General features: G+C 44.9%; 1 pseudogene; it reads right to left on the reverse strand.

Moving 5' to 3' along the window:
- Positions 1-678: 678 nt before the first annotated feature.
- LOC143685858 (purine nucleoside phosphorylase pseudogene) lies at positions 679-1546 on the reverse strand (annotated as a pseudogene).
- Positions 1547-13347: the final 11801 nt, after the last annotated feature.

A 13347-nucleotide genomic window follows, 5' to 3' on the forward strand; every position in this document is an offset into this window, starting at 1 on the left:
GAAGAGAAAGGAGAAGACACTGCCATGTGCATTGCCATATGGTAGAAAAGTCAAGGACCTGAGAAGCATTGGTAGCCAGCTCCAGGAAGCCACATTGCCCTTTTGATGCCTTGATTTTGGACTTCTGCTAGCCTCAAAACTGTGAGCCAATAAATTCCTGTTGTTTAAGCCAACTCATTGCACGGTATTTATTTTAGCAACCGAGAAGCCAAGTCAACCACAAATCAAATCTTTTTGAAGAATTTATCTTTCTCTTTATTTTTAAAAAATGGCATTAAAGTCTAAGAGGTTTTGGTTTGGTCCTCAAGTGGTTGCCAGTGCTAAGGGAATGGCAGTACTGAGTCCCCAGGAACGTAAAGGTATCGCTTTACAGTTGGTTGCAGTCACAGTGCCAAGTCTGAAGGTCCAAGTCAAATTATGGACATATCTGCCAACATGTGGTAGGTCATGAGCTCCAGCTCTAGTGGATCAACAAGAACGGACACTCCTTTGAGAAGGTAACTGAATAAAACAGGATCTGGCACCAAAAGGGTCTGTTGAGAGAAGCGGGGAAGGTGGAGGATAAGGATTCTCCTCTCTTTTCTGCTACTACTTAAGGGTCAAGGCAGGTGACCCCAACAAAGTAGCAGCTACTTAGGTCCCATAGAGGAGAGGCTGGCTAGATGGCTCTGAGGCTGGTCAAATGGCATTGCCAGAGGGCAGAATGCTAGCCATAAGAATGGAGATAAACTGTTCCAATTTCTGTGCAGCTTGTTTCCTGGATTCCAGTACTTCCTCATGATTTGCCTTCTCTAAGCTTTCCTAATTCATGATAACCTTGTTAGTGATGAGAGAGAAGCCAAAAACTCAAAGTCCACAGTGCCGTGCAACTATAACATCTGATCCTGTGCTCATGCCAACAGCATCAGCTCCCAGCTTCTGCAGCAGACAAGACTCTGCAATGGTCTCAAAGTTGGGGCCTCCCACCATCACATAGGTGCTTTCCTGTAGCTCTTGCTGCTCCCCATTTGTTTCCAGGCACAGTGAGCCTTCTGCCTCAGATTGCAATCGTAAGCATCAGACATGGCAGGACAATGATGGCCAAACCTTTCATCATTGAGGCCTCTGAGAGGATTCTGACCACAGAAACCAGGCATGCTGATATGATCACGAGTCTACATGATATCTCCAACCTACAACCTGGGGTTGAGCCCTCCAGCTGCACTGGTGACTAGTAGGGTGTCCACACCCAAAAGCGGAAAACCCTCACTGGCAATGTTACCTTCCAGAGAGGGTAGCCTTCATAAAGGTGGAATCTGCCCTGTATGACCACACAGGCTCGGTCATTCAGGAACCCAAACACCAATCGTCCAACATGACCTGGTACTGTACGTTGAGGAAAGCTGGGTATCTCACTGTAGTCAAAGCTGTAGGCCTGAGTTACTTTACCAGCCAGCCCTCCTAACCCAGAACCATAGATCACTGCCACGTGAGGTCGGAGCTTGGTGTAGGACAGAAGCCACTCTGCAGTGTTCCCGTAATCTTCATGTGTGAATCCTTTCTCCATAGTCCCTCCTGCGCTTTCTCGTTGAGCTGGTTGTACTCCACCCTGCTGAGCTGCGGTCGCTGCATGTGGTTGGCACTATTAGTCCAAATCTTAATAAGCTTACAAGTATTGAAATCAATATCAATCAAAGCAAAACTATTGGACCACAGTAGAATAAAGCTAGAAATCAATAACAGAAGAAAAACTGGAAAATGTACAAATATGTGGAAATTAAGCAACCAGTGAGTCAAATGAGAAATCACAAGGAAATTAGGAAATATCTTGAGATGAGTAAAAACAACAATACAACATACCAAAACTTATGTGATGCAGCAAAGGCAGAGCTCAGAGGGAAATTCAAAAGTTCTTCAGGCCAAGCAGAGTTAACCTCCTCAAATGGGTGCAGAAGGGCTGCTTCTACTAGCAAAGAAAACTCAGCAGAATTTGGGGGCTTGATGTCACCAGCTTCAATGGGATCTGCCCTTATATCCTTATCCCAATTTTCAGGATCCTATTTCTTCCCTATCAGTGTCCTCACTTTTTTTTTTTAATTAGGTATTTTTCAGACATACAGAAAATAGAAAAAAATAAAAACAGTACAATGAACAGCCATGTACATACCACTTAGTTACAGTAATTAACATTTTGCTATATATGTTTCACAGACACACACACACCCCTATATATTTTTTACATTCTTATTGAGAAATATCCACACACACATATGTCCAATGATATTATGCAATCAATGGCTTACAGTATCATTACATAGCCATGTATTCATCCTATGATCATTTTTAGAACATTTGCATCACTCCAGAAAAAGAAATTTTAAAAAAAGGAATTAATACATTCCATGCCCCTTACCCCCCGCTCACTGACCCAGAGTATTATAATCTACCCAATTTTTACCCCTTCTCTCCCCTTATTATTTATTTTTTATTCTTATTTTATTTATTTTTTCTTACTCATTTGTCCATACCCTGGATAAAAGGAGCATCAGACACAAGGTTTTCACAATCACACAGTCACATTGTAAAAGCTATATAGTTATACAGCCGTCTTCAGGAATCAAGGCCTCTGGAACACTGTTCATCAGTTTCAGGTACTTCCCTCCTGCCACTCCAAATAACACCATAAACTAAAAAGGAATATCAAGTAGATAATGCATAAGAATAACCTCCAGGGTAATCTCTCGACTCTGAAATCTCTCAGCCACTGAGACTTTATTTTGTCTCATTTTTCTTTTCCCCCTTTTGGTCAAGGTTTTCTCAATTCCATGATTTGGGTCCTGGCTCATCTCTGGGAGTCAGGTCCCATGTTGCCAGGGAGATTTACACCTCTGGGAGTCATGTCTCACTAGGGGAGAGGGCAGTGAGTTCACCTATCAAGTTGGCTTAGAGAAGCCACATCTGAGAAACAAAAGAGGTTCTTTAGCGGTGACTCTGGGGTGTAATTATCAATAGGCTTAACTTCTCCTTTGCAGGAATAAGCTTCAAAGGGGCGAGCCCCAAGATTGAGAGCTCAGCCTATTGAATTGGTTGTCCCCATTTCTTGCAAGAATATCAGGAATTCCCAGATGGGGAAGTTTAATATTTTCCCCTTTTCCCCCAGTCCCCCAAGAGGGCTTTGCAAGTACTTTTTTATTCACCACCTAAATTACTTTGGGATATATCAGGGCCAGTACAAACCAACAAGATATCATGCCCCATTCAAGATTCCATGTAATTCGTATGAAACCAGAAGGAAAGATAGAAGATAAAGACTGAGATGGTATAATTTAGGATGCCTACAGTGTACAATGATGGTGATTAAATGTACAAATTTAAAAATGTTTTTGCATGAGGAAAAACAAAGACAGGCCAGAATTACAGGATGTTGGAAATAGATGGTCATCCATAATTTAAAACTTCAACTTCTGTGTGAGACTAAAGGGAGAAATGTTTATTTGGTGCAAAATTCGTATTTTGACTACTGCATTTCCTAATTTAACTTGTATGGTCAGTTTAATTGAACACCATAAGTACATGGAACCTTGAATAGGGCATGAGATTTTGTTGGTTTGTCCAGATTAGTGTGGTGCTCTGATAAATCCCGGAGTGATTTGAACAGTGAATAAAGAAGTATTTGCAAAGCCCCCCTTGGGAGAATGGGGAGAAAGGGGGAAATATTCAAATTCCCCATTTGGAGAATTGCTGATGTTCTTGCAAGCAGTGGAGACAACCAAATCAATAGGCTGAGCCCTCAATCTTGGGATTAGCTCTAATCTTGGGGTTGGTGATAAACTAAGCTTACCTAAAATTTAGGCCTAAGAGTCACTCCCAGAGAACCTGTTTTGTTGCTCAGATGTGGCCTCTCTCTCTCTCTAAGCCAACAAAGCAAACAAACTCACTGCCCTCCCCCTGTACGGGGGACATGACTCCCAGGGATGTAAACCTCCCTGGCAACATGGCAAAGAAAGAAAAAAGCAGTAATTTTCAAAGCAGTCTTCATGAAGCAGCTATAGAACAGGTCCCAGAGTTTGTCATGGGCCACCATTCTCTCATCTCAGATTTTTCCTTCTAGCTGCTCCAAACACTGGAGCCTTTACCAGAGTCACAATAATGAAATCATACGGTATCTGTCCTTTTGTGTCTGATTTATTTCACTCAGCATTATGTCCTCAGATTCATCCATGTTGTTCATATGTTTTGGGACATCATTTTGTATAACTGCTGCATAATATTCCATCCTGTGTACATACCACATTTTGTTTATCCCCTCATCTGGGCACCTGGATTGCTTCCATCTCTTGGCAATTGTCAATAGTGCCACTAAGAACATCAGTGTGCAAATGTCGTGTCACTGCCCTCAGCTCTTCTGGGTATATACCAAGAATTGGTATTGCCGGATCTTACGGCAACTCAATATTTAGTTTTCGGAGGAATTGACAAACTGACTTCCACAGCAGCTGAACTATTACACATACCCCACCAACAGTGAATAAGTGTTCCAATTTCTCTACATGCTTTTCAACATTTATAGTTTCCTGTTTGTTTAATAGCAGCCATTCGTATAGGTGTGAGGTGATAGCTTATTGTAGTCTTAATTTGCATCTCCCTTATAGTCAATTAAGATGAGTAGCTCTTGTGCTCCAGTAGCCATGGTTCTTGATGATGATTGTATAATGATGTAGCTTTCACAATGTGACTGTGTGATTGTGTAAACCTTGTGTCTGATGCTCCTTTTATCTACCTTGTCAACAGATGAGTAGAACATATGGAATAAAACTAAATAATAGGGGGAACAAATGTTAAAATAAATTTAGTTTGAAATACTAATGATCAATGAAAAGGATGGGTAAGGGGTATGATATGTATAATCTTTTTTTTTCTGTTTTCATTTTATTTCTTTTTCTGTTGTCTTTTTATTTCTTTTTCTGAATTGATGTAAATGTTCTAAGAAATGATCATGATGATGAATATGCAACTATGTGATGATATTGTGAATTACTGATTATATATGTAGAATGGAATGATCATATGTTAAGAATGTTTTTGTTCATTTGTTAATTTTTTTAATAAATAAATTAAAAAATAAAATTAAAAAAAGATGAGCAGCTCTTCATGTGCTTGTTAGCCATCTGTATTTGCTCTTCAGAAAAGTGCCTATTCATATCCTCTGCCTGTTTTATAATTGGGTTGTTTATTCTTTTTTTGTTGAGCTGTATAATTTTTTTTATGTACACAGGATATCAAGACTTTATCTGATATGTGATTTCCAAGTATTTTCTCCCATTGAGTTAACTGCCTCTCATCCTTTTTAACAAAGTCCTTTGAGGCACAGAAGCTCTTGTTCTTAAGGACTTTCCATTTGTCTATTTTTTTCTTTTGCAGCTTGTGCTTTAAGTGTCAAGTTTAAGAAGCTACCTCCTATTGCTAGGTCTTGAAGATGTGTCCCTGTATTTTCTTATAGAAGTTTTACGGTACTGGCTCTTACATTTAGGGCTTAATTATTTTTGGATTTTTATTTTTTATAGGGTGTAAGGTAGAGGTCCTCTTTCATTCTTTTGGAATGCCCTCATTTTTAACAGAAGACACCTGAGAGGTTCAGAATCCAATTTGCATTGTAATTCAGCCACTGATGAGACGCTAGGTATGGTTTTCAGAAATCACAGCCCTGAAGTTACAGGCGATAAGGGTTTCTTTCAGGGAACACACAGGAGCTCTCACATCATTTATGCAAAGCTTGAGCCGGAAATTTGAGGCCCAAACCCAACGTTTCCTTTCCTTGCTTTCTTCAGTGCAATTAGGAGCAAATGCCCTATCTCATTATGCTTCTTATTTGACTAAAATGTTCTATGGTATCAAATAAATGATCTCTCAGAAAATCACTTTTACAAATATTTGATTATAAACCATCCAATGGCAATATTTTGCATGTCTCCATTGCCACATCATGGCATGGACTACCTATGTCCTCTTTCCCACTGGATGTGGAACCACTGGTACCTTTAAATCTAATAAGATTTGAAAGCCAGTTTCAGGAAACCCAAAACCAATCCCCTAAACCAAGACCAATTCAGAAAACCTCGTCCTTAAGAGTGAGTTCCTCTAGAAACAACCCTCAGTTCCAAAATCTGTTATCAGTCAGGGTTCATGTAGAGAAATAGAAACAGGATGAAATAGACAGACAGACAGACAGACAGGCAGGCAGGCAGGCAGACAGACAGACAGACAGACAGACAGACAGACAGACAGACAGACAGACAGACAGATAGATAGATAGATAGATAGATAGATAGATAGATAGATAGATAGATAGATAGATGGATGGATATAGATGATAGATAGATTGCAAAGAATTGGCTTTTGCAATTGTGGGGACTGGTTAAGCAAGTTTCACATTTGTAGAACAGGCTTGTAGCCTGGAAACTCTTGGGCAGAAGCGCTGCAGTCTTCTTCCTCAAGGAACTCTCAATTTAGCTCTTAAGGCTTTCAGTTGATTGGACAAGACTCACCTAGAATTATCAAGGCTGGTCCCCTTTACTTAAAGTCAACTGCTGTGGATTTTAATCGCATCTATAAAATACCTTTACAGCAGCATCTAGATTAGTGTTTGATTGAAAAACTGTGTACTATCACCTAACCAAATTGACACATAAGAGCTGATCATCACGCCCCTCTATTGGAAAGTGTCTGATGCTTTTCTCATGATTAGACGGGGGTTGTGTATTTGGGGAGGAATATCACAGAGACCCGTTTCCATCACGTCACACTATCAACATGATTTATGACTCTTAGGGTTGGCCTCGATCACTGACTGGTTTGTCAGTTTTCTCCACTATAAAGTTATTTGGTCCCTCCCCGCCCTCCTCTTTTCCATAGTGTCCTCTGGGAGGAAGCTTCTGTGTGCGCCTCCTCCTTGAAGGTGGAGTATCTATTAGATTGTTAGGAATTCTTTTGCATAGGGCATTTGTCTCTTATCCCCATTTGTTAATGTATTCAGTCATTTATTTATATCTGGACTCATGCATGTTTACTTTATAATTTGGGTTATAATCCAATACTACTTTATTTTGTAGCTCAAGTGGTTCCAGCTTTGGCCATTGGAAGCTGCATGGTATGTATCTTCCCATCTTTTTACCTTTACTGTTCAGCATGCACATTCAACAAATATGTATTGAGCACCTACTATGTGCCATGTCCTGTGCTAATCACAAAGATTCTGCATGGTAGGGAGGGTGAAGAGGAAGGATGAAATTAGAGGGTAGACAGAAGCCAGGGTACAGGATTTGAACATTAACAAGGGGTGACAGTCTCTGATTTGGGGTTTGGTTGGGAAGCCAATGGATGGCTCCTTGGTGATTGGCCAGATAAGGTGGAAGTTTTGTAGTTTCTCCCAAGTTTCTGGCTTGAGCAATGGATGACATAAAGTGTAATTTGCTGAGCTAAGGTATCCTGGAAGAGGACCAAGTTTCAAGAGTGTGCAGAGTGGAGAAACAAGATAGTTCAGGGGAGACAAACTTTGGGGAGCACTAAGAGGGAAGGAGGGAATGTGATAAGAGGAAGATAAGCCAGTCAAGAAGACAGAGAAGAAATCATCAAATAAATAGGAGGGGAATCAAGTGCTTCGGAGAAATCCAGTGAGATGAGACCTGGGGAGCTGGGGAATATCCACTCCTTCTGACAATTAATATTAGAGTGGAAAGGGGAGATAGGGGAGCACTACCTTCTAATGGGAGGTGAGGAAGAGGAGATAGTCTTCTCAGAGGAGTTGAATTGTGAAGAGCAGGAGAGCAAGCTCATTTAAGGGTTGTGAGGAAGGAGTGAGTAGAGCGAGAGGGGTTGGGTATCTAAGAGAGACAGGGATGAGGGAGGGAGGGAAGACCTGAGGTGGTGAGGACACAGGGTGGGTGGGGTGGGGGGCTGAACCAAAAGAGGTTGGGGTTCACCTTGAACAGCCTGAGCCCTTGGAGGGCGGAGGGTGTCCCCACAGACAAGTTTCCAGGAGTTGGAAGAGGAGAGGTCATTCATGAAATTCTTCAATGCTAAGAGCCTTTACTGAGTGGAGAGAAATCCTCACCATGGCCTGTGCTTGATCGCATGTTCAGTTTATTTATGTTATGGATCTATTGGATAATTAATATTTCTTTATTAAACAGTCGACATCTAATATTTGTCCAAGTGAAAACTACCACTTAGGAATTGGACTAATTACATTTCTCCAAATATTTTCAACAGTAATTATAAAAACGACAATAAAAATAGGCAGCATTTTCACCGTGTCTGCTTTGGAGCAGTGTTTGAAGCGCCTCATGGACATGCCTTCATTGCATCTTCCAGCAGCCCTGCGAGGAAGGCGCCACAATTAACGCTCATTCCCATTTCACTGCTGAGGAAACTGAGCCACAGAGAGGTGAAGTAATTGGCCCAGGATCACACAGTTAGTAAGTGTTAGAGCTGGGATTCGAACTCAGCTCCTAGGCCCTGGAAACTCTACTACAATTACAGACTATACTAAAAATAGGGCTCACCTTTCTGAACACTCGAAACAACTTAATTGTGAAAACATGCACAGATAAAATTGTTTCAAAATGTGTTATGTCTGGTTATCAGGCAAACTGATGGTGGCTAATTTCCAGTGAACTAAACTCTGTCTTTAAAGGACAAACTAAAGAGAGAAACTTAATGGCGCAGAGGCACTTCCTAGTCCTGGATTGTTTTTTGCTTTCATTGCATGTCCCCAGGACACCAGCAGAGTCCTGCTCAGGGTCTCAGACCCTGCTGTCTCTCATCCCTGCTCATTTCATGTTAGCTTAATTATCCCTCTTTTTCTGATGCTCAAACTCTCTCTCTCTGCCCTATAGATGACCTCCTCAGCACTGGGTCTGACATCCTTGAAAATTTTCTTGCTTTCCCAAATCAACAGGATATTCCAGTCCCCTCCTGACATTTTCTTTCCTACTCCATGAAGTGGAATCCATTATCATCTTGGGAAGTTTATGCCCTTGGGGTGTGGAATATATTAAGAGCAAAATCCGGTTGTGGGGCCACATTTAGTCTGTGTGATACCCAGCAGCGGAGAGTCCTGTGTAGAAGGGGGCACATGCCCATGGTGGGAGTCAGGGGGTCTGTGGGGTGGATGAGACAGAAGGATACGGGTGCCTTTACACTGCGGATACTGGCAGTCCTTCTTGGTGTCTGCCTTCCAGCCCTGCCTGTCTGAGATGGAGATGGAATGGCATGAACTGTCAGGTTTATGGCTGAGCTGCTACTCATTCCTTCACTGACATACATGCTATGGTGCTGTGAGAAGACCTGTTTCCCTCCCCACTAAATCCTAGCAGGGAATTCCTGCAGGCCCCCGAGGTTTGTGGGCCAAAACTACATGTGACTTAGTCACAGGAGCCTCCCTCAGGTTCTGGGCTGCTGACTTTCTCTGCACAGTCCCAGCCTCTGCACAGTCACTTGTGTTTACTCTCCCCCAGACTCAAAGGCTTCCAGGCCCCTCAGTCTGGGTCTCAGGCTTTGGCACTGCAAAGGGCCTAGCACGGTGCCTCGTGCAGAGCAGGTGCAAAAGGGAGGCGTGTGAACTGATTCCCTGGATCAGTAAATGAACTAAGTCTCTCAGCTTTCTCAAAGCAGAGGCTACGAAATCCTAGTTCCTCTTATTTCTAAGGGCTAGACGGAGGCACAGACTAGTAACCCCCCACCCCCACCCTCTTCGGGACCAGGTATCAGACCCCATACTTTTTTCTCCAAAGCAATATGGGTGAATGTCGTCCCCTCCCATGTCTCCCAGCTGACAGTGCTGGCTCCTGAGATAGGGGTCTGGGTGCTGGAGACAACACGCCCTGCTCCCCACCCCACCCTGCCCAGGCCTCCGCAGCACCGCTGGCCTGGTGCCAGCTCAAATTAGCCAGTGCAGGTGCTGGGAGAGGCTCTGGGTCCTGATTGGCTGCTCTGAGATCTATTCAAAAAGAAACAAGGAGCCAGAGGAAGGGAGAGCTTGGACTTGGGGGCTCCTTGCCCTCCTTCAGGCTGCGGGAGGGACCGTTGAGTCGCTGAGCTGAGTCTTCCGGGGCCACGGGGAGACTGGGGCGTGCAGGACCGGGCAGTTTCTGAAGCTTCTCCCACCCGGTCCTTTTGGAGCTCAGCCCTCCTGCTGGGATAGGGGGTGGGCAGCTCAGGACCCTCTGTCAGGGCCTTGCCCCCTCCCTTCCCCAGCAGCCGGTTCCAGACAGGGAGCATCCCTTGGGTGGCAGGGACTGCTGGTCTCGGGCTCCAGTGCTGGGGGGTCCTTCAGGAGACCCTTGTACTGATGGAGGTTTTCTCCCAAGAGTGACAATAGCTCTGATTTCTCAAGCCGTACCGGGTGCCTGGTGCTGAGCTAAGGGCCTCCCGTGCAGCGGCCATTTGACCAACAAGACCTGCTGCGGTTGAAGAACCCGTGACCTTAGGGACCTCTGGGAGCTTATTCAAGTCCGGACACCACGCCCAAGTCGCTTTGCCTCTGAATCCCACCCCACCCCCACCCTTCCAGCTGCCAGCTGGAGGTCCCCACAGCTGGCCAGGCAGATAGGAGAGACCAAGGGCTGGAGCTGCTCCCCAAGGGAGGGGCTGACCCTCTGTAGTCAGAGAGGCCCTTTTCCCAGGGACTCATCTGTCCCTGCTTCTCCACGAGGGGCAGAGGGAGAGGATTTTCCCAGCAAGGAAGGCTGGGAGAGGAGGCTGGGGCTGACAGGAAGACTGCCCAGCTCCGAGAACAGCTGGACAGCCAGGGAGAGAGAACCCCAGGGATGTGGGAGAGACCCCATGGGATGAGACTGAGGAAAGACGAGGCTGACCACCCCCACCCATCAGGGGCACCAGCAGCGCCCTCACCTCCCCCACCCTACCCCCCCCACCCTCACCAGTAAACACAAACTCCTGGGAAATCACCCCCTTCTTCCCCTCTCTCTCCCAGTCTTTGCCCAGGGAGTGGGATGGCCCAGTCGATTCTTCCTGTTAGGGTTTGATGTGGACTCACAGCTGCAGCGATCTATGTTTTTCACCCATGCTTGCTTGGTTTTAAATAAAGTGAATGTAGGGAGGGGAGGTGGGGAAGACCCCTCCTTAACGCTGGGGCTCCCCTCACGCAGCACAGCTTACCAACTTCTAGATATAGCAGCCCCGTACCCAGACTCCTGGGTCAGGATTTCAAAGGGCTCAGGCGCAGGGTTGGGGAGCAGAGGGGGGCAGCCCCTGACACAGCCAGTTCTGGGGTCCCAGCAGGCAGTGGCCCTGCCCTGAAAGCAGAGGGCCACCTGCCCAACAGGTGAACAGGTGAGATCCTGGGGAAGAGAGACAGTCTGCGGCGGTGGGGTGGCCAGTCTGCAGCAGTGGGGTGGCTTTAGCCGCAGGGTCGTAAATCACACTGGCACAAAAGGGGCAGGGGGTAGGGGCTGGTGGATGAACTGAGCTCTCCTGTAAACAGTTAACAGCTCACCTTAACCCTTAGCAATTAAGGTGAAGGGAGAGCACAGGACGAGAAGCTGTAGGGCAGTGCCGCAATTACAAGCAAATTCCAGCGAGGCCAAGGAGGAGGCCAGCAGGAGCCAGGTCAAGGGAAGAATTTGGACTTTATCCTGAGGCCTGGATGAGCAGCTTGGGGGCACTGGGAGGACGGTGGAGGGCGCCTGGAGCTTTCCCTGACCTCAGCTCACTGAATGGTCCTAAAGGCTCTGGCAGGGAAGGGTGCTATGTTTACCACCCGAGGTCTGAGGCTCAGGGAGGTTTGAAGGCCGTGCTCCCAGGAGCGTGACTGGGACTCAGGCCCAGGCTCTCTGGTTCCAACTCAGTGGACATATCCCGTCCACTCCAGCATTTCCCCCGAGGGTGGGGCTTCCCTGGATGTGCAACTCAAGCTCTGAGTTTCCTAGCAGTCGAGGCAAAAAGGGAAACTTGATGAATTAGACACTTCTCCCTTCTCTGAAACAAATAAATCTCTCAACTTATTTGAACTTCTAGACTTGGGCGCAGTGCTTAATTCCAGGAGGAATTTATTTCATGGATTCTACGTGAGTGGCACTAGACAGCATCCTAATCTATTTACAGGAAGGTTACAAAAACTTAAATGACTATTTTGTAAGTTGATCCCACTATACAGTAAAGGCAGGACATTAAGTAAGAACTTGGGGTGGAATTGTCCAGGGGAAAAAATGGCACTAACAGCCTTCAGGTGATTGTTTCCTGGCCTCTAAATTGAGGTCAGGGTGGAGGTGAGAGATAAGAGGAGCCAGCATGTGAGATGGGAAGGGCTGGAAAGAGCTCTGGAGCCAGAGAGAGCCAGATTCAAATCTTGGCCCTTTTGCCTACTGTTTTTGTTTCCTAGGCGGCTCCACTAAATACCATGAATTGGTTCGACTCAAACGATGAGAATTTATTTGTTCATGGTTTTGAGGCCAAGAAAAATGTCCAAATTAAAGTATCATCAAGATGGTGCTTTCTGATAGACAATAAAGACTGAGATGATATAATCTAAGAATGCCTAGAGTGTACAAGGATAGTGACCAAATGTACAGACTAAAAAATGTTTTTGTGGGTAGTGCAATGGAGGCTCAGTGGCAGAATTCTCACCTGCCATGCCATAGACCTGGGTTCGATTCCCTGAGACTGCCCATGCAAAAAAAAAAAAAAAAAAAAGCTTTTGCATGAGGAAGAACAAAGGAGTGTCAATATTGCAGGATGTTGAAAATAGACGGTCACTCATTTTAAAACTCCAACTTCTGCGTGAGACTAAAGCAAGAAATGATTACCTGGTACAAAATTTATATTTTGATTAGTACATTTCCTAATTTAAGTTATATGGTCAGTTTAATTGAATATCATAAGTACACAGAACCTTGACTAGGGCATGAGATTTTGTTGGTTTGCCCAGGTTAGTGTGATGCCCTGATAAATCCCAGAGTGATCTGTACAGTGAATAAAGAAGTATTTGCAAGTCTCTTTGGGGGATTGGTGAGAAAGGGGGAAATATTCGACCTCCCCAAGTGGAGAATTCCTGATATTCTCACAAGCAGTGGGGGCAACCAAAGCAATAGGCCGAGCCCTCAGTCTTGTGATTTGTTCATATGAAACTTATCCCTACAAAGGATAGGCTAAGCCTACTTAAAATTAGGCCTAAGAGTCACCCCCAGAGAACCTCTTTTGTTGCTCAGATGTGGCCTCTCTCTCTAAGCCGACACAGCAAGCAAACTCACTGCCCTCCCCCTCTCTACATGGGATATGACTCCTAGGAGTGTAAACCTCCCTGGCAATGTGGGACAGAAATCCTAGAAGGAGCTGGGACTCAGCATCAAG

This window comes from Tamandua tetradactyla, chromosome 6 (genome assembly GCF_023851605.1).
Source record: "Tamandua tetradactyla isolate mTamTet1 chromosome 6, mTamTet1.pri, whole genome shotgun sequence".
In the NCBI taxonomy this organism is placed as follows: domain Eukaryota; kingdom Metazoa; phylum Chordata; class Mammalia; order Pilosa; family Myrmecophagidae; genus Tamandua; species Tamandua tetradactyla.